Source organism: Pogoniulus pusillus, chromosome 9 (genome assembly GCF_015220805.1).
Source record: "Pogoniulus pusillus isolate bPogPus1 chromosome 9, bPogPus1.pri, whole genome shotgun sequence".
NCBI lineage: Eukaryota > Metazoa > Chordata > Aves > Piciformes > Lybiidae > Pogoniulus > Pogoniulus pusillus.
In genome coordinates this window covers 40,645,966-40,669,199 of record NC_087272.1, presented here as the reverse complement: position 1 = coordinate 40,669,199, position 23,234 = coordinate 40,645,966, and positions in this window count along the sequence as shown.

Sequence of the window (23,234 nt, the reverse complement as noted above, 5' to 3'; positions counted from 1 at the left end):
CTCATTGGGTGCAGTGTTGGCTGCTGCAGAAGGGTAGATAAGAAGGAAGCCTGAAGTTATTGTTTCATGCTGAAATAATCAATTTCTGGGATTTTCATATTACCAAAGCTGAAAACGTGCAGCATATTTTCCACCTGTGTTTGAGACTTTGCAGTATGCCTTTGGCTCTTCTGTAGGAATTGATACTGGGGTTTCTTAATTCTTTGCTTTTGTGATGGTTTTGTTGTGGATTTGGGTTTTTTTTTAATCAGCTTAACTTTATTTTGGACAGGTGGTTTAATTTATTTTCTACACTCATTGCTAAATAGAGGTGGTGAAATATTAATAACAATGGATGAGATAGGTCCCAGATTAATAATTGTCATTAGCCATCATTTCACGTAATGCTGTTTTGCCCCTGTGTTGTTAGTCATTTCTGCAACTTTGCTGTGTCAAAAAATTCGTGAGGAGAATTACTCAAATAGCAGTGAATCTGTCTGGAGATGCTTTAAGTTCAAATGCTGATATGTGTCTCCTATTCCTGTCAACAGCTGAGGGTGGAGAGCTGGAATCCTTTCAGTGCTCTCTGTATACTGTTAGCACTAAACAGTCCCTGATAAGATTATAAAGGTAGTGAGCCCCTGTGTCAGCCTCCCTCTGGCAGCTCTCCAAAGAGCTGCCTCTCAGGCAGAAAGGCGTTCTAAACCTTTCTGTGTTTAGCCAGACTAGTACTGTTTGAAGGGAAATACCTAAGACTAATAATAAAGCTTTGCAACTAGCCCTGGACAGCTGATAACTGTGGGAGGACAATTTCTGTACGTTGTCTATCAGAACTTTTAGTCCACTCTCCACTATTTTTACAGTGCTGTCATTAGACAAAATCTTGCAGCTGTGTTACAAGGTGTATATGGAGGAGCAAACAGCCCAGCAACATGCTGGGTCATTTTGATTTGAAGTTGTGCAGAGGAGAAATCTTTTCATTAGCATAAAATTGTACTTAATAGTTTTGATGGGAGGCTATCTGGCTTCTCAGGAAACAGAGATGGGGAAATAATGAAGCTGAGTAAATGGAGTTTGAGTGTAAGGTAACAGAAAGTTAGTTCCTCCGGTTTCAGGGTCAATTCTAAGGCTTCAGTACAGCTCTGAATCTAATGGGTCAAATTATGTTTTAATGTGAGCAGAAAGAAGTTGGAAAGAATATGAAAGGTCACAGCTTCAAGATCTACATAAGACTGGAGGGTAAGTCCAGATCCATTACACAGAAAAACACTGTATAATTGAGATGCAAGGAGGAAAGAGAAACACTTGTCCTGGGAAAACAGAATTTCTTCCATCCTCAGGCTGTAAATTCAGCCATTTCCCAAACAGCGAAGTGTCTTTTCCCCATCCTCCCCTGAAGCTGAAGCTCTGAGCTGTGATGATAAAATTGACAGCATTTTACTACGTACTGTGTTATTTATTGAGTGGTGAATCTGTTCTTAGCATTGTAGAAACAAGGAAGAGGACACAGAGCTTACCCTAAGGACCTTGCAGTGGATGTTAGACACAAGCAGAAGAGCTCAGGCACATTAAAAATTGACAGCACATACCAGAGGCAGTGAGGAAGTTTTTGAGTCTTTACAGAGGTTAACTTGGAAAGGCTTTATGGAAAGAGAGGTGGGGGAAGGAGAAACATTTTAAGGAGTGATTGATGAACTGGATAATGTAAAAGTGATGGTACGCAGGTGAGCAGGGAAGCAATCCAGTGCTCCAGTAACTGAAGCTACAAAGTGCCACCAGTTTCAGGCATGGGGGATGGGGTCGAGAAGAGAGCAATAACGAAAAAGCTTAGGAGGAGACAATTCCAAGTAACAGGAAGGAAATTAGTGCTCTAAGTAAGGCAGCAAAAGAAAAGGCGAAGGAAATAGTCACTTAATTGCTTTTTGCAGAGAAGTCTTTAAGAGCTGTTAAATGTGGCTGCAGTGCCAAGAGTAACCTCCCGTCTCTCTTTTCTCTCTGTGAACAAGGAGCGCAACAAACGGAGAAGAAAAGGACAGAATGGGTTGTGTTTTGGTGGGGAAGAAATTCCTTTCATCAACCTGCCATCTGCCTTGTCTCTTTATGCGCTCAACAGGGAAGCTAAGTGGTGCATTAAGGTTCATAACTCTATGGAATTTTTCCACTTTTTCCTAGTTTGTTAGTTTAAAACTGTCCTGAACCCACTTACTAATCACCTGTTCAGAACCTCGTCACATCAGTTAACCAAATACTTTCGGAACGACTTCTTTGCCCTGACAAAATTAATCTGTGCTGTATTTTGCTTTAATAATATTCTTTATGCAAGCTGTTTTAAATCAGATCAATTTCTCGTTCCCATTTAATTCTGAGCCTTTGGAAATTCCCCATTAGTACAAGGTTTGATAGCAGAGGCTGGCACACAACTGCTGGTAGGGATTACTCAGAGCAGTGGCTTTTGTAAAGAGATAAGACCAACCTCCTGCAGAAAATGAACTTACACCCAGACTCCAGCCCAAGCAGATTTCAGACCTAAAATAAACCATTGCTTTCTCAGTTACACAGGCAAGCTGCACTCAGCTCAACTCTTCTTGAAACAGCTCTTACAAGTCCATTGTTTTCCTTCCTTTATTCACTTTCCAGGTTGGATGTATCACCAATGTTGGTCCCAGTAGGTAGAATACTCAGAATTTATTTCAGGTTGAAACACAGAGTCTGACCTTAATGACTTTGGACTGTGAATATGCAACCAACTAAAGGCAGAGATTGATTGTACAGATGTGTCTGTAGTTTTTTTACTGAAGGAGCACAAAACATCCTTTTCATGTTGTCAGAATACAATAATTCAAGGGATCTGAAAGCTGTTCTGAAAACCTCTGGGAAACAGGAATGTCAGAATACATTAACAAATGTATCAAAAAATTAATCTCATTCCTGTGAGCCTTCTATACCAATTTTATCCACAGTTCCTTGCACTTCCAGGCAGAATAGATTCAAGATAACCATTTAAGAAGAGCATTCCTTTGAATCTGACATGGTTTTCATCATCCAAAATTAGCTGAAAACATCATCCATGATAACAGATGAAAAGGGGACTGGATTAAATGTGAAACATTTTCCAGAACATCTCTGCGATTTGGCGATGAGCTTTGAGGTAGCTCCTCTTGGGATGAACTCAGTGGGAAAGTGGAATGGGATGGACATAAATGATTTTCTAAGAAGCCCGTGGGAATTAAGACCCTCCAATCTCAAAGGAGTTACTGTCTGTGGAAAGGTAAGCACTGAGAAACAAAGACTCTACATTTTTAGTGCAGTCAGATCTAGGAGGAAAGTTTTCAGCAGGAGCAATGTGTAATTTGTGCGATTTCATAGCCTCTGGATTCACTGTGTCAGGAAAATCACACAGAGCAAGAGCAGGTCTGAACGTCTGTGCCTAGGGCTATATTGTTTGTCCTGTGTGGTGGTGAAGGTCACAACAAATGCAGTCAGGTTAATCAGTCCCAGCTGAATGCCCAGCAGGTTCAGTTTTCTGTGGCTCAGTTATACAAAAAAGTTTAAGTGCTGACGTGGGCTGCTCAATTCAGGCCATACTTAGTCATAAGAGAATGAAATAGTGTGACTTCTTTGCCTTCCCAGAGGCCTCTGATCTCTCTGTAGTAGCTGAAAAAGTTTCCAAAGAGAGCCCCTGAAAATGAATTTGTTCTGTTCCTCTGTGCAGGTGTTCCTGTCCACACCTGTTCTAGCTGCTTAGCGACTCTGAAAACAGCGAGAGAAGTGAAGCCGAGCACACAGGATCCTCTGTTGTGTATAGGTTTCCAGGTGATGATAGGCAATAAGAAGTCAGATTTGGAGGCAAAGTTCTGTGGGTGGCAGGAGTGTGTCTTTGAATGGCTAAACAAGCCTGACCTTTCCCTAAGCATGTGTGCCAGTGCCCTCAGGTTGAGTCACCTCTCAGTCTGCGTGCAGATGCCAAGTCTGTGTGTGTGCAGCAGAGGCAAGCAGGGCACACCCAGCAAAGAGCTGATCTGGATTTCCAGTAGCAGGTATAGAGAGACAAATCTGAAAAATGCTTCCTTCTAAGCTGTTTTTGTTCATGCACATACTGAGATTTATTTCAAACTCAGCACTCCATCAGCTTCTGCATTATTGAAGGTTTTCATAGCTCCGATGAGCATCGCAAAGTTGATGAATGTTCTTTGGTCCGCAGCAGTAGGGTAGGAGAAGGCCTCAGTTTCCTTTTTAAGTATTCTTAGGTTCCAGTTAGTGCCCTCTTGGAAATGACTTCTCTGTTTTAACTGAATTCTTCAACAGAATTCTTCGCCTGAAGTTGTAGCTGTGTACTTTCTGTGACTGGGAAAGGGCCTTTTGCTGAGAACCCACAGCTCACACTGTTGCATTGCTGAGCTCATTCCATGCCAGTAAAACCATTTCATCCAGGTTACATCCAGGACAAAGGTATTGCTCCATTTGCTTCACTCTGATTACCTACTTGAAGAAGATTTACTACTGCTGCTTCCTGTATTCCATTAGTCTTTTGTTAGGGCTTCCAAAAGTTCAAGTTTGGGGTAAGAATGTTCTTTTTATATCCCTGCAACTTCCCGCATGTTTACTGACTGATGTGCCACTGGAGTGTGGATTTATGTGCATGTAGTGCCGTTTGGTTTTCTGTGGGGAGTGCAGGCTTCTTTTCGGGGTGCAAAGGAAGAGAAGCTAAGGTGTGAGAAGATGATCAGTATATTTTCATATAGACTGAAGGAAATCCACAAGCCAGGGTAACATTTCCTCTCTCCTCAGGCCTGCTTTAGCAGATTAGGAAGCTCATCTTTCCATGTTGGTGCCACAATAAATATTAGAGAGAAGTCTAATGTGGCTTTCTGTAAGGAATAATAAATCCATAAGAACTCCAGGAAATTTGTTAGAGACCTCAAAATTATTCCTGTCTACTTTTGCGTTGTTTTGACACCGTCGTGATGGTTTTCTTGAGTTATGCACGAACCCATCACAAACTGCCGCTGAAATTGAAGTGTCAAACAACTTCTTGTGCCCTTGATTAAGGGTTTATGACAGATATTTGAGCTATTTTCCTAGCAAAGTCTTTTCCATCATAGCGAATAACAACACACTGTTACAGAAAATGAGTCCTGCCAGATGATGACTGTTTAGAGCAGAAGAAAAATGTGCAGGAGTTCCTGCCCATTTGTAACCTGAAATTTCCCAGGCATACTTTTTCAAAGTCACATAACCCTGTCAATTGGAGCATGTTAGAAATATAGTCTAATCAAAATGCTGCTAGATTTTACACTAAAGAGAATAATGGAGGAGAATTCCCTTCCTGAGCAAAGGAAAAATGATACATCAGGCAGTCTTGCCACTCTTAGAGCTGGTTCTCCCTCCGCTTGCTCTAAAGGCATTCTCCATGTTTTCCTCTGCAAGGTGGCCTTCTATATCTCTTAACTTTGTGACATTATTTAGTGCTTTATTTAAAGTAAATTGACAGCAATGACATTACCATTGAGCGTTTCCAAATTAATGGAGGAAAGGAATATTTTAAGGTATTGCAAAAATAGCTTAATTATTTTTAATCATAACAGCCTAAAATCACCCAGCTAAGTAATTCTTTTGGTTTAGTCTGTTTCCCCAACTCCCTTTGAGGAGTAAGTGCCTGGGCAGATTGACATGGAGAACGAAAACACCACCACATCCAGTCTCCAGTTGAGAAATGAAAAATACAACTTCAGGCCAAGATTTCAAAAATGGACTCATAATTAAATGTCTGAATCTTCAGAGAGGTGGGCAATATGCTTGCAGGCTGTGAACCCCAGGATCTGCCTGTTGGTGTAGCACAGGGGAAATGAACTGTGCGATTCTAGGTATCTCATTTGAAAAGCTAAACTTGGCTGCCTTTGCTGAAAACAGGTTATCCTTCTCACCTGCATCCTCTTCACTTGCTGTGCACTGTGTAGCCACTATGTGTGTAGCATGGTGTCACTAATATTTGGGTCAATAATTAGGAGGAATGACTGCAGCTGGGCAAACCAGGCACATTTAGAGAAGAGCTGTGTTGTCTTTCTGCACGTGTCCTTGGGTAATCTGTAAACGTTGGAATGCTGCTGGTTCACTATAGCCTTGTCAGAGAGCACGCTGGATAAACTGCTTCAAGACAGAAAGAGATGTCTCAAGTGTTTCTCACCTCTCTAAAAAATGTAATGTTTACAGTGATCTCCTGCCTGTCTATACTGAACACTTTATGAAATGCCTGCTCCAAAGTAAAAGAAGTACCAGAGTACCAGAAACAAGTATTTTATTCCTGGCACCATTGTACTTAATACACTTCAGAACTCCTTAGCAGGTGAAAATGTAAATGAGTAAATGTCTTACTAAAGTGTTCAGAAGTGTCTGGGAGGTGCTCGTGAACCCCACTGTCAGGTTCATACCCAACCAAAGTTCATTATTCCCTGCAGTTTCAGGCCAGAGAGCCTATCTGCTAATGACTACAACCTCTTGCCTCCCAATGACCAGCAGTTCTCACTCAGATTAGTTACAGTGTCCTCACATGCAGGGCAGATATGACTTTACAGCTCTGGCAGGCAAACTTCTCAGATAACACAGCAGAATTGCTGGCTTAAGCTACAGGGCTGGTGGGCAGGTGACTTTCCCTCGCTGGCAGCATGTGCTTAGCAGTAATGAAGTGACAGAACAGAAACAACTGATTTTTGGTTTCTCTTTCCCCCAAAATAATAGGGGGGTCTATAGAAGTAAGTCAGGCACCCAAAGTTTAACATCCCCCGAAGTTATCCTGACTTACTTATCAAAGCACAGGGTGCTGGAATGGCCACTGACGTGAGGATGGATTGAGCAGGCATTCTGTGTGCATCCGTCTCTGTAGCACAGAAGGAACAGCTTGGAAATGTGTAAAGGGAAAAAACAGATTTGAAAGGAGTATTTATCAAAGCAAATGGATTGAGTCAATTTGAAGTCCTCATTTTTTTCAGTCAATTCCCTCTGATTTCCAATGCCGTGTGCCATATGCTGCTTCTCTGTGGCAGACAAGTCCAGCAGTCAGTCCTTACAGCAGTACAAATGAGTGTTCCCGAGTTAAGCATGGCTAATGTAGCTTTGCTTCATCTTATTGCTGTTATTCTCTCAGGCCTGCACCCCCTTCTGATACATTTGCCTAATAGATCAAGGTGCTGGGACTTGGAGCTTTGCTTCCCAATATGCTAACATCTTTATTTACCCTTCTGTCTGTGATTTATGGAATGTGCAGTTGCTGCTGTGCTGTAATGGATGGCTGCACTGGAGCAATGCACATCTTAGTGATGACATCTCATTCCATAGGAGACATTATGGGATGGAGCAGATCTGACAAATGTATTTTTAATCTGTAGGTTTTGTATCTTTCTCTTTGACATCTCTTTATAGACTAAATGGCTTTCCCTGTAAAATCTCACTGGTAACACTTCTTCTGGAAAGTTCACTTCTGACTACCTCAGGGGTTGCATTGCCCCAGGAGGTGAGGAGAATATGTTGGCATATTCACATACCGTACACCAGAGTGCAGATGCAGATGTGCAACAGCTTCATTCAGGAGGCAGTTGTGCACTTCAAAGGGCTGAGGAAAGTATGTCATATCCCATGGTTACTGAAATGTTAAAGTAGTTTTTTTTTTTCTTGAAATGAAAGAATTTTTGAAACCCCTTTTCCTGTGTCTGTCACAAAGATAATGTGGCTTGCCACTTTTGCAGTACTAGTGTTTACAGCTGCATAAGAAAGGACTACACTGACAACCCTGAAGGCTAAGACACATCCTGAGTTCATTTATGACTTTCTCTCTTACTGTGTTTATACTCAAAACAGCAATCAAGTACTTCAGAATGTTTAATTTGCAAATAGATCATGGCCTTTTCATTGCCTTAAGAGAAGGCACTTCTAAATCAAAATGCTTAAATGATCTAAAGTATACTGCAGTGAAATGTTCATCATCTTACCTCAAATGAACGTGGTAAAACTGGAATAGGTTCAGTCAGGATGGTGTCTTGTCTAACTTAACCATCTTTTATTCAAGGAGATTTTAAATGAGTCTCACTCAGGAAGGAGTCAGTCCTTTGTCAAACAACCTCTGCTTCCTAAAGGCATGACAAAGGTGAAAGTGGAATGCTAACTTTGCTTTTTTAACAATGTAACAGTCTTTGAGGGAAATAACCAGCAGTAGATTTAATATAAGCAAAAGGGATGATTTGCCCACACAAACAAAACCCATTGTTAAACTGCATTGGACTGCCAGAGGAATTCCCAAAAGCCAAGACTAAGAATGGATGTGTCAAATTCATGAAAAATAGATCCTCTGGCACCTGCAAACAAACTCTTTAGGCACAACCTATGAAGCAGGCAGTTCCTCAAGTGGAGATTGGAAGGGAAATGGAAGTATCAAGGAGAACATTATTGTTATGGGAATAATTGGTCGCCTGCTGTGGCTGACAGGCATTGCTGGCACCGTTAGCCAAAGGTATTTGCCTGATAAACTTGGTGCTGAGCCTGTGCTGTCCCTCTGCACCATTCCTTCAGGCTGCTGCCCCACCTTTTGTGTCTTGTACCACTGTAAGCTTTATCAGTAAAGGTGTTATTCTCAAAGGTGATCTTAGAAATGATCCTGCAGTGACCACTGTGCCTATAGGAGCGAACATTTGTAGAGTGTGATTTAGAAAAGAGTATCCTACCTCATTAAATGGTAACTCTTACCAAGGGGCTAAACATCTTTTGCACCTCTAAGGATGGTGTAATGCATATAATAATGAATGCTTCAGTTCCAGAAATGGAACAGAGCTGCATTTGTATCAGATCCTCTTCTAGATTATCAAAATTGGGTTTGAGTGCATCGATGTAACCTGATTTTTTTCCTCAGAAGGTCCTTGAAACCCAGTGCTGTACAAGAACTGTCTGCTCAGCAGCATCCACAAGAGCTCAGGTTGTTCTAAAACACTTTGAATGACAGATCTCCAGGTGTTGATCTGTTGGAAGGTAGGAGAGCCCTGCAGAGGGACCTGGACAGGCTGGATGGGTGGGCAGAGGCCAGTGGGATGAGATTTAACAAGGCCAAGTGCAGAGTCCTGCACTTTGGCCACAACAACCCCAAGCAGCACTACAGGCTGGGGCCAGAGTGGCTGGAGAGCAGCCAGGAGGAAAGGGACCTGGTGGTACTGATAGATAGTAAGCTGAAGATGAGCCAGCAGTGTGCCCAGGTGGCTAAGAGAGCCAATGGCATCCTGGCCTGCATCAGGAACAGTGTGGCCAGTAGGACAAGGGAGGTTATTCTTCCCCTGTACTCAGCACTGCTCAGGCCACACCTTGAGTGCTGTGTCCAGTTCTGGGCCCCTCAATTCAAGAGAGATGTTGAGGTGCTGGGAAGGTGTCCAGAGAAGGGCAACAAAGCTGGTGAGGGGCCTGGAACACAAACCCTATGAGGAGAGGCTGAGGGAGCTGGGGTTGTTTAGCCTGGAGAAGAGGAGGCTCAGGGGTGATCTTACTACTGTCTACAACTACCTGAAAGCACATTGTAGCCAGGTGGGGGGGTGGCCTCTTCTCCCAGGCAACCAGCAATAGAACAAGGGGACACAGTCTCAAGTTGTGCCGAGGTAGATCTAGGCTGGATGTTAGGAGGAAATTCTTCACAGAGAGAGTGATTGGCATTGGAATGGGCTGCCCAGGGAGGTGGTGGAGGCACTGTCCCTGGAGGTGTTCAAGAAAAGACTGGATGAGGCACTTAGTGCCATGGTCTAGTTGACTGAATAGGGCTGGGTGATAGGTTGGACTGGCTGATCTTGGAGGTCTCTTCCAACCTGGTTGATTCTATGATTCTAAGACTAAGTGGAAGCAAAGTTTCATTGAGTAATGCCTTTGGCAGTTGTGACAGTCTCAGAAATACAGACTTCTTCTAGGCTTACAGCACAGTACTGCATCAGCAATTATGATGGTGCATGCACAACTACAGTTCTGACCTTTGAGTCTTAGATGTCTTCAAGGTGAGAATAACTTATCTGTTGGATAAAGTATATTACTTTCTTCATACAGAATAAGGAACTGCATCATTCTTCAGTGTCTTGTGAATTAGCCACTGATAATAAATCTGAACAAAATTGTGTACAAAAGTTATCACTAATGGCAGGCAGCCTTTACATGGGCAAAATCTACAATGACAGCCAAATCCCTCCCTGAAAGGGAGGAGTTAAGGTGGGTTTAATATTGCTTTAGATCAGCTGAAAACATCCTTGGGTCAACAGTTACTTAGAGGCATGTCCAGGAGGTGTCTGCAGGGCATCTTGAAGAGTTTTGTTAAAACTAATTCTGAAGCAAAGACTGAAGGGATGTTAGGAGACTCTTAATCTCGTTCCTGGAGGCTGGTCCTGCTCTTCTGGACCTGTGGAAGGCCTGACTACTGTCAGGTCTTCTGCTGCCTGCTGCTGTTTTACCTCTGCTGGAGATTAGAAATTCTTACTCAGTGGACTTTAGCAAGAATTAGATTTGAGTAGTCATTTGTATGCCTGCTCTCGCTGTTACAGTGAATCCAATACCCTTTCTATTTTTTTCTGCTTAAAAAATGTCTTCTGACTGAGTTTAAGTCTAACACAATGATTCTTGACAGCCTTTTAAGAATGAATACCTGAGATTAACCTATTTGTTCTTCCTAGAGAGACATTCTGCTTTCTTCTGTTCTTTTAAATAATTAACTTCCTATTCAGGCCAAGTTTAACTAATGTATTACTTCTCTGGCTTTCTAATTAAAGAGCAGCCTAACACTACACAGAGGCTTTTCAGTTCTGCTTCATGAATAAATGTATATTCTCTACTCCTTCAGATAATTCCAAGTCTTACAACCCTTTGCTGTAGTGATTTCAGTGAGCATACTGTCACTACTGATAGCATAGATGATTACAAAGTTTTCTCTTCGGGGTACATGAAAGGCAGTTTTGGTTCATCGTCTGTCAGTAGCCTCTTTTTAAGGCCTCTTTCTCTATGTTTCCTTCACACATGGCTGACTTTGAAGTGTTTTTTTTCTGTATGTTATTAGAAAGCAGATGTTGCTGCCATTTATTCTTTTTTGGGTTTCTTTTCATAGTGCATAAGGATACTACATGGGTAAGAGAGGCTGTGTTTGCAAGTTCACCACACAAGAGTGACAGTGTCGCTCCTGCTAGCCGGAGCAGCCAGTAAAAGATGATAGTTTCCCCGAATGCTGCAGCTGCTTCAGGTAAACACACATCAAGCATTTAGAAGGCAGGGCAAGAGCACTGGTGTCAGCCAAGAGAGACATACACCTTCAGATGGTATCTTTGCACCTAACCGGAGCGTAAAACCGGCAATGACCTTTGAGTTAAAAGGATACAGTCAAAGAAGGACACATCTAAGAGTAAGGCACTTCTCAAGCTGCGGAGCAGGAGCACTTTTGAGCTGCTGTCAGCAGTGTCAGTTTGCTGTAGCTCCCAGCAAGACTCTTATGGCAGACTGATCATTGTGCTTGCCTGCCAAGTGCCCCATCCTGTTGGACCTTGGAGTCTGTGTAAGTGAAGCTAAATGCTCTCAAAATGAGGAATGGGCTCATTCTTAGCCTCAAGCCAAATATATCACCATGCCGCCTTGCCTGAGAGAGAAGTAATTAGACCACATGTAAACTGAAGTCCCTATTTCAGACAGCAAAAAGCAAAATTGTCAGGAAATGCCAAATTCTGTCTGTATCATTACAGCTGTGCTGTACTCAGTACAGGCAGGGTTACCTAAGATACAGGTGACATGGAGGAGACTATGTGAGAAAATTAATGACTCGCAGGAGAATAGTAGCCCAACCGGTGTAGGGGGAAATCAAAAGGCTCCAGGACATGTGGATTTCTGACTTGGTTTCAGAGGAGTTCAAGCAGTACACACAATCCAAGGAGCAGATCATAGAATCAAGCAGATTGGAAGAGACCTCCAAGCTCATCCAGTCCAACCTAGCACCCAGCCCTATCCAGTCAACCAGACCATGGCACTAAGTGCCTCATCCAGGCTTTGCTTCAACACCTCCAGGCACAGCCACTCCACCACCTCCTTGGGCAGCCCATTCCAATGCCAATCACTCTCTCTGCCAACAACTTCCTCCGAACATCCAGTCTAGACCTCCCCCGGCACAACTTGAGACTGTGTCCCCTCGTTCTATTGGTGGTTGCCTGGGAGAAGAGCCCAACCCCACCTGGCTACACCTCCCTTCAGGTAGTTGTAGACAGCAGTGAGGTCTGCCCTGAGCCTCATCTTCTCCAGGATCTCAAGCTCTCAGCCTCATGCCCTATTTGCTCTTTCTATTGAGATACATCATAATGTAGATGTGACACTGAAAGCTTTGACCTGACAACATGTTGCATAGCAGTCCCCTGGGGAAATGTGTGGGCTTAGTGCTCCCTGATGCACTCCATGTGAACCATCTGTTTGCAGGGATTAATCTCTATGAGCAGTGTTCATACAGCAAGAAAGTTTGTTATGCTTCAAGTGAACTGCCTAGCCAGCAGAGCACCCACACTATTCCTCAGCAGCATTTGAGAGTAGTTTCAGGATAGGTGTGTTCGTGTAAACCATCAATTGGTTAGAAACTTTCCCTGTAGAGATGAAGCTTTAAATCCTCTGCTTTGTTCCAGTTACCCTAGAGGAGAATAGACCAAGGCAGTAATCTCTGACAGCAAAGAGAGAGGAGTTGGGTTTTGTTACTGCTTCCTGTCATGCAGGAATGCCCAAGATGCATGACCTGGCTATTCTTGTTTGCTTTCCTAGTTCAAGCCAGGCCTATTCCCTCCCTGCCAGTCAGCCCATGCCTCAAACAGCAGCATGGGATGCTTTTGGGACAGACAGATAAGCTATTTTTGGCTTGCTGACCTGTTTTCTTTTACACAGTTTAGCTTAGTTTGAGGAGAAGACTTCAGTGGCAGTGGTGCTTGCTGCCCTGTAGCAGTGTGATGATTTGGGTGTCACCTGCCCCCCACTTTGTAAGTCACCAGACTCAGCTGGCTCTGGAAATTGAAGCTTGTATTTACAGCTTAGCTCAGTACACAAGCAACTATTTACAGTATATACAGTTAGATACAGAAATATACAAGGTAAAAGGTAATACAAAACACAGCAGCCCTCCCAGAAACCTGAGTCCCCAGGAGGGGCTCCCAACCCCTCTCTGCCTTACCCCAGACATTGCCTTGTGCCCAAGGAAGAACGGAGGGTCGGCCAGGGGGTTAGGAAGCAGGTGGGTTAGTCAAAGACAGCAGATTAGGTTAGAGAGAGAGAAATGCAGCTCAAAGCCCAGGCAGTGACCAAATGTCTTGCCTGTATTTACATTCCTGTTCTTATACCTCTCAGCAAGCCTGAGAGTGAAGTAGACATCACCATTGTTTCTCTTTCACAGCCCGTAATCTCGTTCTTCTCACCCAAACATTCTAGCGAGCCTCAAACTAGCACAAGCAGGATCTGTTTATTCTGATTGCTGAATGGAAAGGCAAGTGATGAGAAAGGCTCAGCACCGGGAATGTCTCCATGAAAGGCTTGACACTGGAAGAATAACTCCAGAAACTCTCTAGTCAATGCAGAAACAATGAAGCAGGGAAGAGTACGAACAGGAGTGGGAAAATGTTGAACTTCTGTGGCAATGGGAAATGTACTTTTTGCTTTGACCTTCAAAGGGAATTTGTCTGAAGAAAGATGATTTTGCTGCTTGAAACAGCTGCTGATATCCCCTGCAGCCCTTCCCAGGGTTGTGTGCCAGCCTCACAGAAACATATTTACTGTGATATTTAAGCTTCCTCCCCAGCTATTGCCTTTACCCTTTCTCCACCCAGTGTAGGTGAGACAGGCACAGACTTTGGATTACCTCCACACAGGTTTCTCCTGTAACATCTGCTGCCGTCTTCTTCTCTGGGTAGCGAATACTGCAGCTACGCTGTGTGACTCAGGTGGCCAGCACCAGAACGAGAGGACACAGCCTCAGGCTGCGCCAGGGGAAATTTAGGCTCGAGGTGAGGAGAAAGTTCTTCACTGAGAGTGTCATTGGACACTGGAATGGGCTGCCCGGGGAGGTGGTGGAGTCGCCGTCCCTGGAGCTGTTCAAGGCAGGATCGGACGTGGCACTTGGTGCCATAGTCTGGCCTTGAGCTCTGTGGTAAAGGGTTGGACTTGATGATCTGTGAGGTCTCTTCCAACCCTCATGATACTGTGTGATACTGTGATACTTGTTCTTATAGGGTCAGACAAAGCTCCGTCTCCTGTTGACTTCTGATGAAATGAATCATGTTGTATGTTTCAAGATATGTTATGGTGGTGTATGATGCATGGAGGAAAGGATGAGACAAAGTAATAACTGATGCTAGCAGTAGCAGCAGCAGGAATGGAAGCTCACAGGGATTTTGTTTTTTGGCTACTTAAGCGTTTTCTGGGGTAGTAAAGATGTGTTGATGGTGTAACACAGAAAACTTGTTCTTTCTGAAGACAAGACACTAAGAGAAAAAAAATCCACACTTTTTTTCTTCTCTTTTCCTTGCAAATAAGACTTTCACTGTTTTTGGGGGGGGGTGGTTGTTTTTTTTTCCCCTGAAAAATTAATCTGAATTAAATTAAAAAAGCATAAAGGCTTCTCAGCTGTTATTTAAGAGCACATACTGCTGACTTCAGCCTTTATGAAAAGAGCAGCCCTGGGATTTATGTTTTGTAGAAGCATTTAAAAGAGCAGAAACACCACATAAGCATAACATCTTCACTTTGTAACAAAAATGATCGTAGATCAGCAAACAATCTGAAGTCTTCCAGACTGGTATTGAGGGAAGTTTGCCAGTAATTTGTCCATCAATAAAACAAATATCTTTACAGCTGATTTGAACAAGAAGAACAGTTTCAGTATAACTGTTGTTGCTAATGTAAGCTGAGCTTGGCAGCAAAAGTACTAGTTCTCTTATTTCTCTCTCTTTTTTTTGGTTTTGTTTTCAGAAATAAGTACAAAGATGTGAATGTGCAAAGTGACCTTAAGAAGCAAGCTGCAGGTGTTGGCTCCAGCGGATGCATCACTGTGGATCCCAGGGTGCCCTGGCTGTTGTAAGTGAGCTGCACCTACTTTGTCATGGTCCCTCATATCTCTGTGTTTGAAAGTAATGTATTGGCCTTACACAAAATGGGTACAAAGCTCTCTGGCAGGTCTTGGGTGTGAGGACTCACACAGCCACATCCCTGTGCTGTAATGGAAGCTGATGTGCGCTGGGCTGTCCCTCGGTGTGCAGTAGGCTTGTCCTTCTCGCTCCCACTTGGTGTTTTCCTGGTAGTGAACCTGAACACATGGCAGACCTACCGCAGCTGATGTATGGAAAGCAGAGACCTCATTACTGTCTGCAACTACCTGAAGGGAGGCTGTAGCCAGGTGAGGGTTGGTCTCTTCTCCCAGACAACCAGCTACAGAACAAGGGGACACAGTCTCAAGTTGTGCCAGGGCAGGTCTAGGCTGGATGTTCGGAGGAAGCTGTTGGCAGAGAGAGTGATTGGCATTGGAATGGGCTGCCCATGGAGGTGGTGGAGTCACCATCTCTGGAGGTGTTCAAGCAATGACTGGATGAGGCACTTAGTGCCATGGTCTAGATGACTGGATAGGGCTGGATGCTAGGTTGGACTGGATGAGCTTGGAGGTCTCTTCTAATCTGGTTGATTCTATAATTCTGTGATTCAGAGCAGATTACAGAATTCAAGGGAGGTCTGGTCTGATACAGGGCCTTTGATGTATTGTCTGTTATGAAAACAAGCCCCAACAGCTGAGGAAATGGACACAGTTTTTAGTGGGTTTAAATGAGAGGAAAAGGCTTTTGTCAGATCTGCTTGAGCCACTGCTTACAGAACATAGTGTTGTGTATGTTTTGATTTTTAGGTGGAAAGCCATCTGGAGTGTATGTAATTTTATTCTTCAACCACAATTTTAGCATAGGCGTAGCTGTGACTGTGCCTCTGTGGAGGCTTTGTTTATTAATAGAATCACAGAATCAACCAGGTTGAAAGAGACCTCCAAGATCATCCAGGCCAACCTATCCCCCAGCCCTAGCCAGTCAACTAGACCATGGCACCAAGTGCCTCATCAAGTCTTTTCTTGAACACGTCCAGGGACGGTGCCTCCACCACCTCCCTGGGCAGCCCATTCCAATGGGAAATCACTCTCTCTGCCAACAACTTCCTCCTAACATCCAGCCTATACTTCCCCTCACATTGCTGAGCTTGTACTGCAGAGGAGAGCTGGTGTAACATCCTCTCACAAGAGAACCCTGAGCCCCTTTGCAGAAATACCAGTGTAGTCATCTCAAAATGCCAAAAGAGTTTTGAATCCTCAGCAATCAGTGGAAGGGACAATGTGAACTATGGAAGTTTTAGTACTGAGCAGCTGATATTACTTCCCTGTCCCCAGTAAGATGTTGATTTGCTCTCTATTCTGTGCTTTCACACAAACGTAACTGTCATCAGCAGTGTTAACAGTAATGATGGCCTTTGAAAGCTAAACCAAGAAATAAGGAAGCACAGCTCATAAAAATAGGACATAAACTTTTAAACAGGCAATTTTATTCTGCACACAGCAATTACTCCTCTTGTCAGCAGGATGAAAATTTACTACCCTGGGAAGTCACAAAGACTTTGATGCATTCTTACACAACACAGCATGAGATGCATCAGAATGAGCCTGTCCTTTCCAACAGCCTCCCCTCCCGCTGTATGGCACTGTACCAGTGCTTACCTCCGTACCCTGCTGTCTGAGGATGTTCACAGTGCACACCAGCACTACTTATGACTATTGCAAAGTCCATTTTAGTCAAGGGCCTTTTTTGTTGTTCTAGAGAATACGTTGAGGATTCTTTTGGCAGGGCTGTTTTTCTCCGATGCCCCAACATCCAGTGGAGTGGATCAATGTGTTGCTGTTTCTTAGAAGAACCCAACAAAGCTCACTTGCCACTCAGAATTGTGACTGCTCTGTGGAGAAGCACAGGAGCAAATATCCCATGGGGCAGAAGGGGAAGGATAGCCTTGTGCAACACTCAACCTGGGAATGCTGCTGCACATCTCAGTGCAACAAGAGATACTCAACTTGGCAACAAGGGGTCCTCAAGAGTAAGGTTTTGCATATGCAGCTGAAGCCTGTTGAGCCCTTGCAGTTTGATATAGAATTAAATTGTGAGGTGAAGTGGGAATAAAGATTAATTGACCCGTGACAGAGGGACAGTGGCAGCTGTGGGATGTTGGTGTAGCAGAGAAATGTTGAGGCTTTGTTGTCATCTATGGCTGCAGCTCTTCAACAGCTTTGCTTGCTGAGCTGTTTCTCAGGCTACCCAAACCACTGGTTTTGATCCTGGAAAAAGCCTGCAGAGGTGTAAGCCTGCCAGTAGGCAGTTTGGGTCAGGTTTCAGAAGTGCCTTTGCTGGCTGTGGATGTCATGGCAGCTACCTGGATATTTCCTGACAGACGGTTTAGGCTTTGGTACTTTTGACTCTGAGTAAACTTCGTACTCGTTATGGACCAGCACTTGAAGGTTAAAAGGAAATCTTTTGTTCCCATTCCTAGTTCAGCATCCTTTGTGTGCACTTTTCTGCCAGGGCCTGCAGAGAGAGAAGGGAAACTGGCAGGAATAAAAACTTCAGTTTAAAATATCCACACACATGTTCAGAAGTGATCCCGAGAACTCAAAATACAAGCATCTCTCTCTTTCCTCCTCCATCCTCCTCCTCCCTCCTCCTCCTTCCTCGTGTCTGTCGTTCAGCCTTTCTCAGATGAATGCTACATATTGAACTTTTTTAGTTTACTCTTCAGACAGACTGAACAACAGAGATTGATCTCTTTGAATCTCCTAGATAGAGAAATTTCCTTACAGGTTCCAAGAGATCAAGACAACCTATTCTGATGTGATGCTTCATCAAAAGGAATTATAGATTAAACAAACAGTAACTCAGACTTCTTTCCCCCTGTCCTTTTACTGTAGAAATATCTGTTTATTCAGTGAAAGCCTCTCTTCTGCTCATAGATTACTCACCATTTCTTGTAAACATTGTTTATTTTGTTCATTTTTTAGTCAGTAAAGGCACAAATCAACCACAAGTTTACTAATGCCAGCAAGGAAAAAAAAAGGAAGGAAAGAAGCTTCTCTTTTCAGACAATTCTTTTTAATTCAGTAGTGCCATACAAGATCACTAAGAATGTGGTTGTATTTGGAGCTAGAACCTCCTTGCTTAATCAGACTATAATGGTACATATCTACCATCTATCTTACGTACTTTAATGGCTATACTTTAAGGTGGATCCTGAAGCATTAGTCCTACATATGTTCTGCAAACCACTGAGCTTCTTAAATCTCAGGCTGGTTCTCTTTTTAATTAGTTAATCTCTGCTAGAACACAAACATTCAGATTGGCCAAGTTTGCCTTGTACAAAACTGGCTGATGTGTGGGAGTTAGAGATGCAGGCTCTGCCTCTTCAGAGATTTTTCTAATTGATGTATATGAAGGGGAAAAAATACTAAGAAAAGCTTTCTTCCTAGAGGCCTGAGGACTCTTCCACTGCTCCAGAGAGTGCTCATTCACAGGAACACGTTTGCTGTCCTACTCTGCTATGTATTCTCCAGTTTCTGGAGCACTCCAAGTGTTACTCTGTGTACCCCTTTCATTGGTTTACTTACTCATTAGCTCAGGGCTGTATGTGATGCTCACAGTGTACCACGCGTTCAGTGTCCCTTTGCTATGTACATATTATTTTTACATCACTCAGCTTAAATGTTGATAATGGTAACCGAATCATAGCTTCCACTAGAAAGACCTCTTTCCTTCTCTTTGTTGTAGTCATCTACCTGCATGAAGTAAAGATTATTATATGACCTTGGGGTAGAGCTTTTCTCTTTCTCAGTTGCATCTCAGTTTTGCCTGGTTAAAAAAAGCAAACCCAAACCCAAAACAACAAACAAACAACTTTGCAGATGTGCTTCCTGCAGCCCTGTAATTGTTTGTAGCCAGTATTCAGTTGGGTGTGATGTGCATACTGCACAGCATGTGCTGTGCTGTTGGGGTAACAGCAGTAGTTAAAAACCCAATGCAGTCCCTTCACATACCTTCCAACTATGGCATGGAAACAATCTGTTATGCAAGAATTTCTTGTAGACCATCTTTTCCCATTAGCAGATTGTCACACTTTTTATTATCTATCTCAAGGTCATAGAATCCTAGAACCAGGCAGGTTGGAAGAGACCTCCAAGCTCATCCAGTCCAACCTAGCACCCAGCCCTGGCCAATCAACCAGACCATGGCACTAAGTGTCTCATCCAGGCTTTGCTTCAACACCTCCAGGGGTGATGGCTCCACCACCTCCCCGGGCAGCCCATTCCAATGGCAAATCACTCTCTGTGTGAGGAACTTCCTCCAGCCTGAACCTGCCCTGGCACAACTTCTTCCTAGCGTTGCTGTCTCAAGACTTAATGTTACAGGTTTTACCCCATGATGCCATTTTTTTTTCTTTAAACCAGCTGCAGAAGAGCCATCAGGAGGCAGCCATGAGATCAGCAAGTGCTGGGGACTGTCATGCTTCAATTTCAGCACCTGAGCACTGAGAAGTAAAAAGGGTCATGAATAACATCAAAACAAAGCTGCAGCTTTTATCCAAACTAATAATCTGTGGTTATTTTTGTGCTGTCCTTTCAAATAATCTCACATAGTTTTTCCATGGCTGCCAAGCAATTGTTTCCATGTTATCAGATCGACTCTGGAACGTTTTCAACTCACTGCACTCAGATAACGCAGTGACTATCTCTTGTTATCACCTCGTATTCAGGTTTTATGTCTCTGCTTCTGAAAATATTAAATCAAGGTTTTGAAATTTAGTACTCACTGTAGGCAGTGCAGCCTGAATCATACATGAAGCCAGCTGCTCAGTTCTCAGATATGAATACAGATGAAGCATCAAACTTGTAGCCAATAAACAAGAACAGCAGGTTTCTTTCCGTCAAAGAAAGTTACAGATCCTAAAAAAAGGTAAAGCTCACGTTTGGGCACTGGATTATCTCAGGTCTTCGTGTTAGGAACTGTAGCAAACCCCCTCTGTGGTATTGCCAGGGAGTTAAAACCCCCTGGGTCTGATCAGTGTGTACTCTTGTGACCAAAGAGGCCTCATGGGGAATCACACAGTGCATCCAGCCCCTGCTGACCCCAAAAGAGCACACTGCTTTGGATTTGTACCCACAGATCAAGGCTACCACCCAGGAAATGTTTTGTAAGTTAGAGAAGGAGCATGAATATGAGAAATTGTGCATGGAGAGATCAGCCTGTGATTGCTTACAGTCCTGTTCAGCTGAGTATAAAGAAAGTAGAGAGGGCTGTGTATAGAGCAGTGAAGACACTGATAGCTAGCTTTGTGTCTCGGGTCAGCAGCAATTCCTTAGCTCACTGGAAAAACATCTTGTGTGTCCTGATGTGATGGTTTGGGCTCTTACCCGCCCCCCCCCCACTTTGAATTTGCCCCAGCTAACTCAGACGGCCTCTGGGAATATAGATGAAGCAATTTATTTACAGCTAGCAGAATTTACAAGCAGCTATTTACAATATATACAGTTCTATACAATTATATACAGAAATATACAAAGGATAAACAATACAAAAGCACAACTCCCCTCCCAGAAACCTGAGTCCCCAGGAGGGGCTTTCAAACCACCCCAACACCTTCCCCGGCCCCTCTCAACCTTACCCCAGTTCTCAGGAAGAATAGAGGTGCAGCCAAGAGGTTAGGGAGCAAGGTTAATGGGAGCAAGGTTAATGAGATGTGACTAGGTCTGAAGGCAAAGGCAGAAGAAACTACCTGTTATCAAGTTCTTTTACCAAAACATTCCAGCTTGCTTCTAACTAGCACACCTGAACTAGCCCAGATTGTTACCTTCCCCCTGCTGCAGCACTCATACTTGTTCTGCATCACAGACTACCCCTAAAACAGTTGCCATTTTTTAAGACTTGATGTCCCAGGTAAATTCACTTTGCTTCATGTTTGTGATGAAAATGATTTCTTAACAAAAATCATTCACTCTAGAAACTTTCTTTCCTCCCACCTCAGAGAATTCTCAGGAGGTGGTGATGCAGGTGACGGTGCTATTTCCTGCTGTATTGTTTTTGCTGGAAAGTGGGCTGCAGAGAAAAGAAAGCTTGCATTGGCATTGCTCATGGAAAATCACATGGCATTGGCATATTTTGGAGTCTGAGAGCGACAAAAACACACCTGTGCAGGTAAGCTCCATAAAGGTGCACAGATACCTGCTGATGCAGCAGCGGTGCTCTTGACTGTGAGGAAAATTGCAGATTTAGTGAAGTATCTATTTTGTACTTTCAGAACCACATATCTGCAAATGAGAGCAACACAACCAATACAAGCTGCCATTACAGGCTTTACCCTCACCTGGTGTCTTGCCATTCACCAAGCATCTAAAGCAGTAAAAGGTGGATTAGTTTTTCATCCTTCCATTACCTCTGTTCTCATTTTCACAAAGACACAAGGAATGTCCTTTTCATCTCGTCTTTTGCAAAGTGTAGCAAATCCTTTCCATTACAAAAAGTCTTATTTTCTTCCTGTATTTTTTCTAGTTTTATAGTTGTCTAAACCAGTGGCCTTTTCTAAAACCCTGGATGCAGACAACAAGGGAAAAGCTACCGCAAACCGCTGTGTTGCCAAAAGGGTCCCCAGCCCCTCCAGGAAATAGGATGTGTCCTGAACAAACAACAGCCCTGCAAAGCTGCAAAAGCTGCCTTAACAGAGCATTTGACTTGCCCAGCTTTGCAATTCTGCTAATCCTGTCACTGGGGAGTACTGAATAGTGCCACAAGAGCACTGAATTGCATTATAGAGCCTTCATCACTGGATTATTGGCCCATTAAAGCCATCAGTACATTGTTCTTGAATAATTATGATGAGCCACTGCTCTGAAACGTAATGATCTAATAATAAAATCATAAGTGAAGGTGCACTAATGTTCCAAAGTACGAAGTGGAGCTGACCACAGCCAGTAAAACTACTGGCATGCCTGTCAGCATTGCCTGAAACAGTGAAGACAGTAGGAGAAGAGCTTGTTTTAAGTACAGAGGATCTAAGCTGGAGGAGGAGCTGTTCTACCTTCTCTAAGGTCAGTCGCAGAGCCACGACTTCATATACTGCATGTACTTGTATAATGAATTGGTATATTCCGTATTTTCTGCCCTTTCTCCCACTTGTAAATGACAACCCCCCAAGTTCTGTGTTTTCCAAAAGAACAGGCACTGCATGGCCACCAGTGCTGCACATTTTCAGGCGTGACTTCCAAAACACCTTCAACTTTAAATTGAAAAGGGTCCCTCGTAGGAATGAAAGTGTAGCTCTTTTTCAGTTCTTATCACTTCCTCTGAAAGTGCCACCAGGGATGCCAATTAGTTGAAATTAAGATAGATTTTGTGATGTACCTTGAGATCATTGATGTGTTTCACAGGGATCACTGAGTCACTGGTGGCTTGCAATACATTACAGACCCAGAAACTTCATGCTGTTACATTTCACCTACCAAACTCTCATTCTTTTCTGAAAGGAATTACATTTTTCCTGTTTTTCAGATAAAAAAATGGATTCTACTCTTAAAGATGCAGCTCAGGGGCAGTCTGGTGAAATGTGATGGCCTATGGGAAGTGATGTGGGTGTGCAGAGAACCTTGAACCTCCCAGGGCTGTCAGTCTGTGAGGGTCAGCTGAAGTGTTTTTTGAGTCTGCACCAAGCTGCTGCTCTTCTCAGAGGATACCCAGGCCAACTATTCATTGCTCCAGCTGTGTGGGTAGCAGTGTTGCTGCTCAGTGCAGTGCTTGTCAGGATTAAGCAGTGGGATCCATTCACCCACTGTCCCTGAGCACATTGCATTAGCACAATTAATGATTTTCATTTAAGCTCCTTTAAAATGAGTGAGAGATGCAGAGGAGGAGGAGCTTTGCTTCTGGGTGATTTTTCTGGCAAAAGGAACCTCTGAGCCTGGCAAAGCTCTTTCAGACTTCCATGCGCGTGTCTGCATTTCACTTTCTTGGCTGCAATGCAGTTTAGGACACGGGGGCAGGAGAGCTGCTTTCCGGTTTGGAGGACACTGCTACATGAAGGCTGAAGGATCTTCAGGACCTTGAAATCCACAGGCATGGTTCTTGACTTCCCTTAGTGAAGAGCTTCCTGTTTCCTAACGGTTTCCCTGCAGAAGAATGAAGGTGCTGACTAAA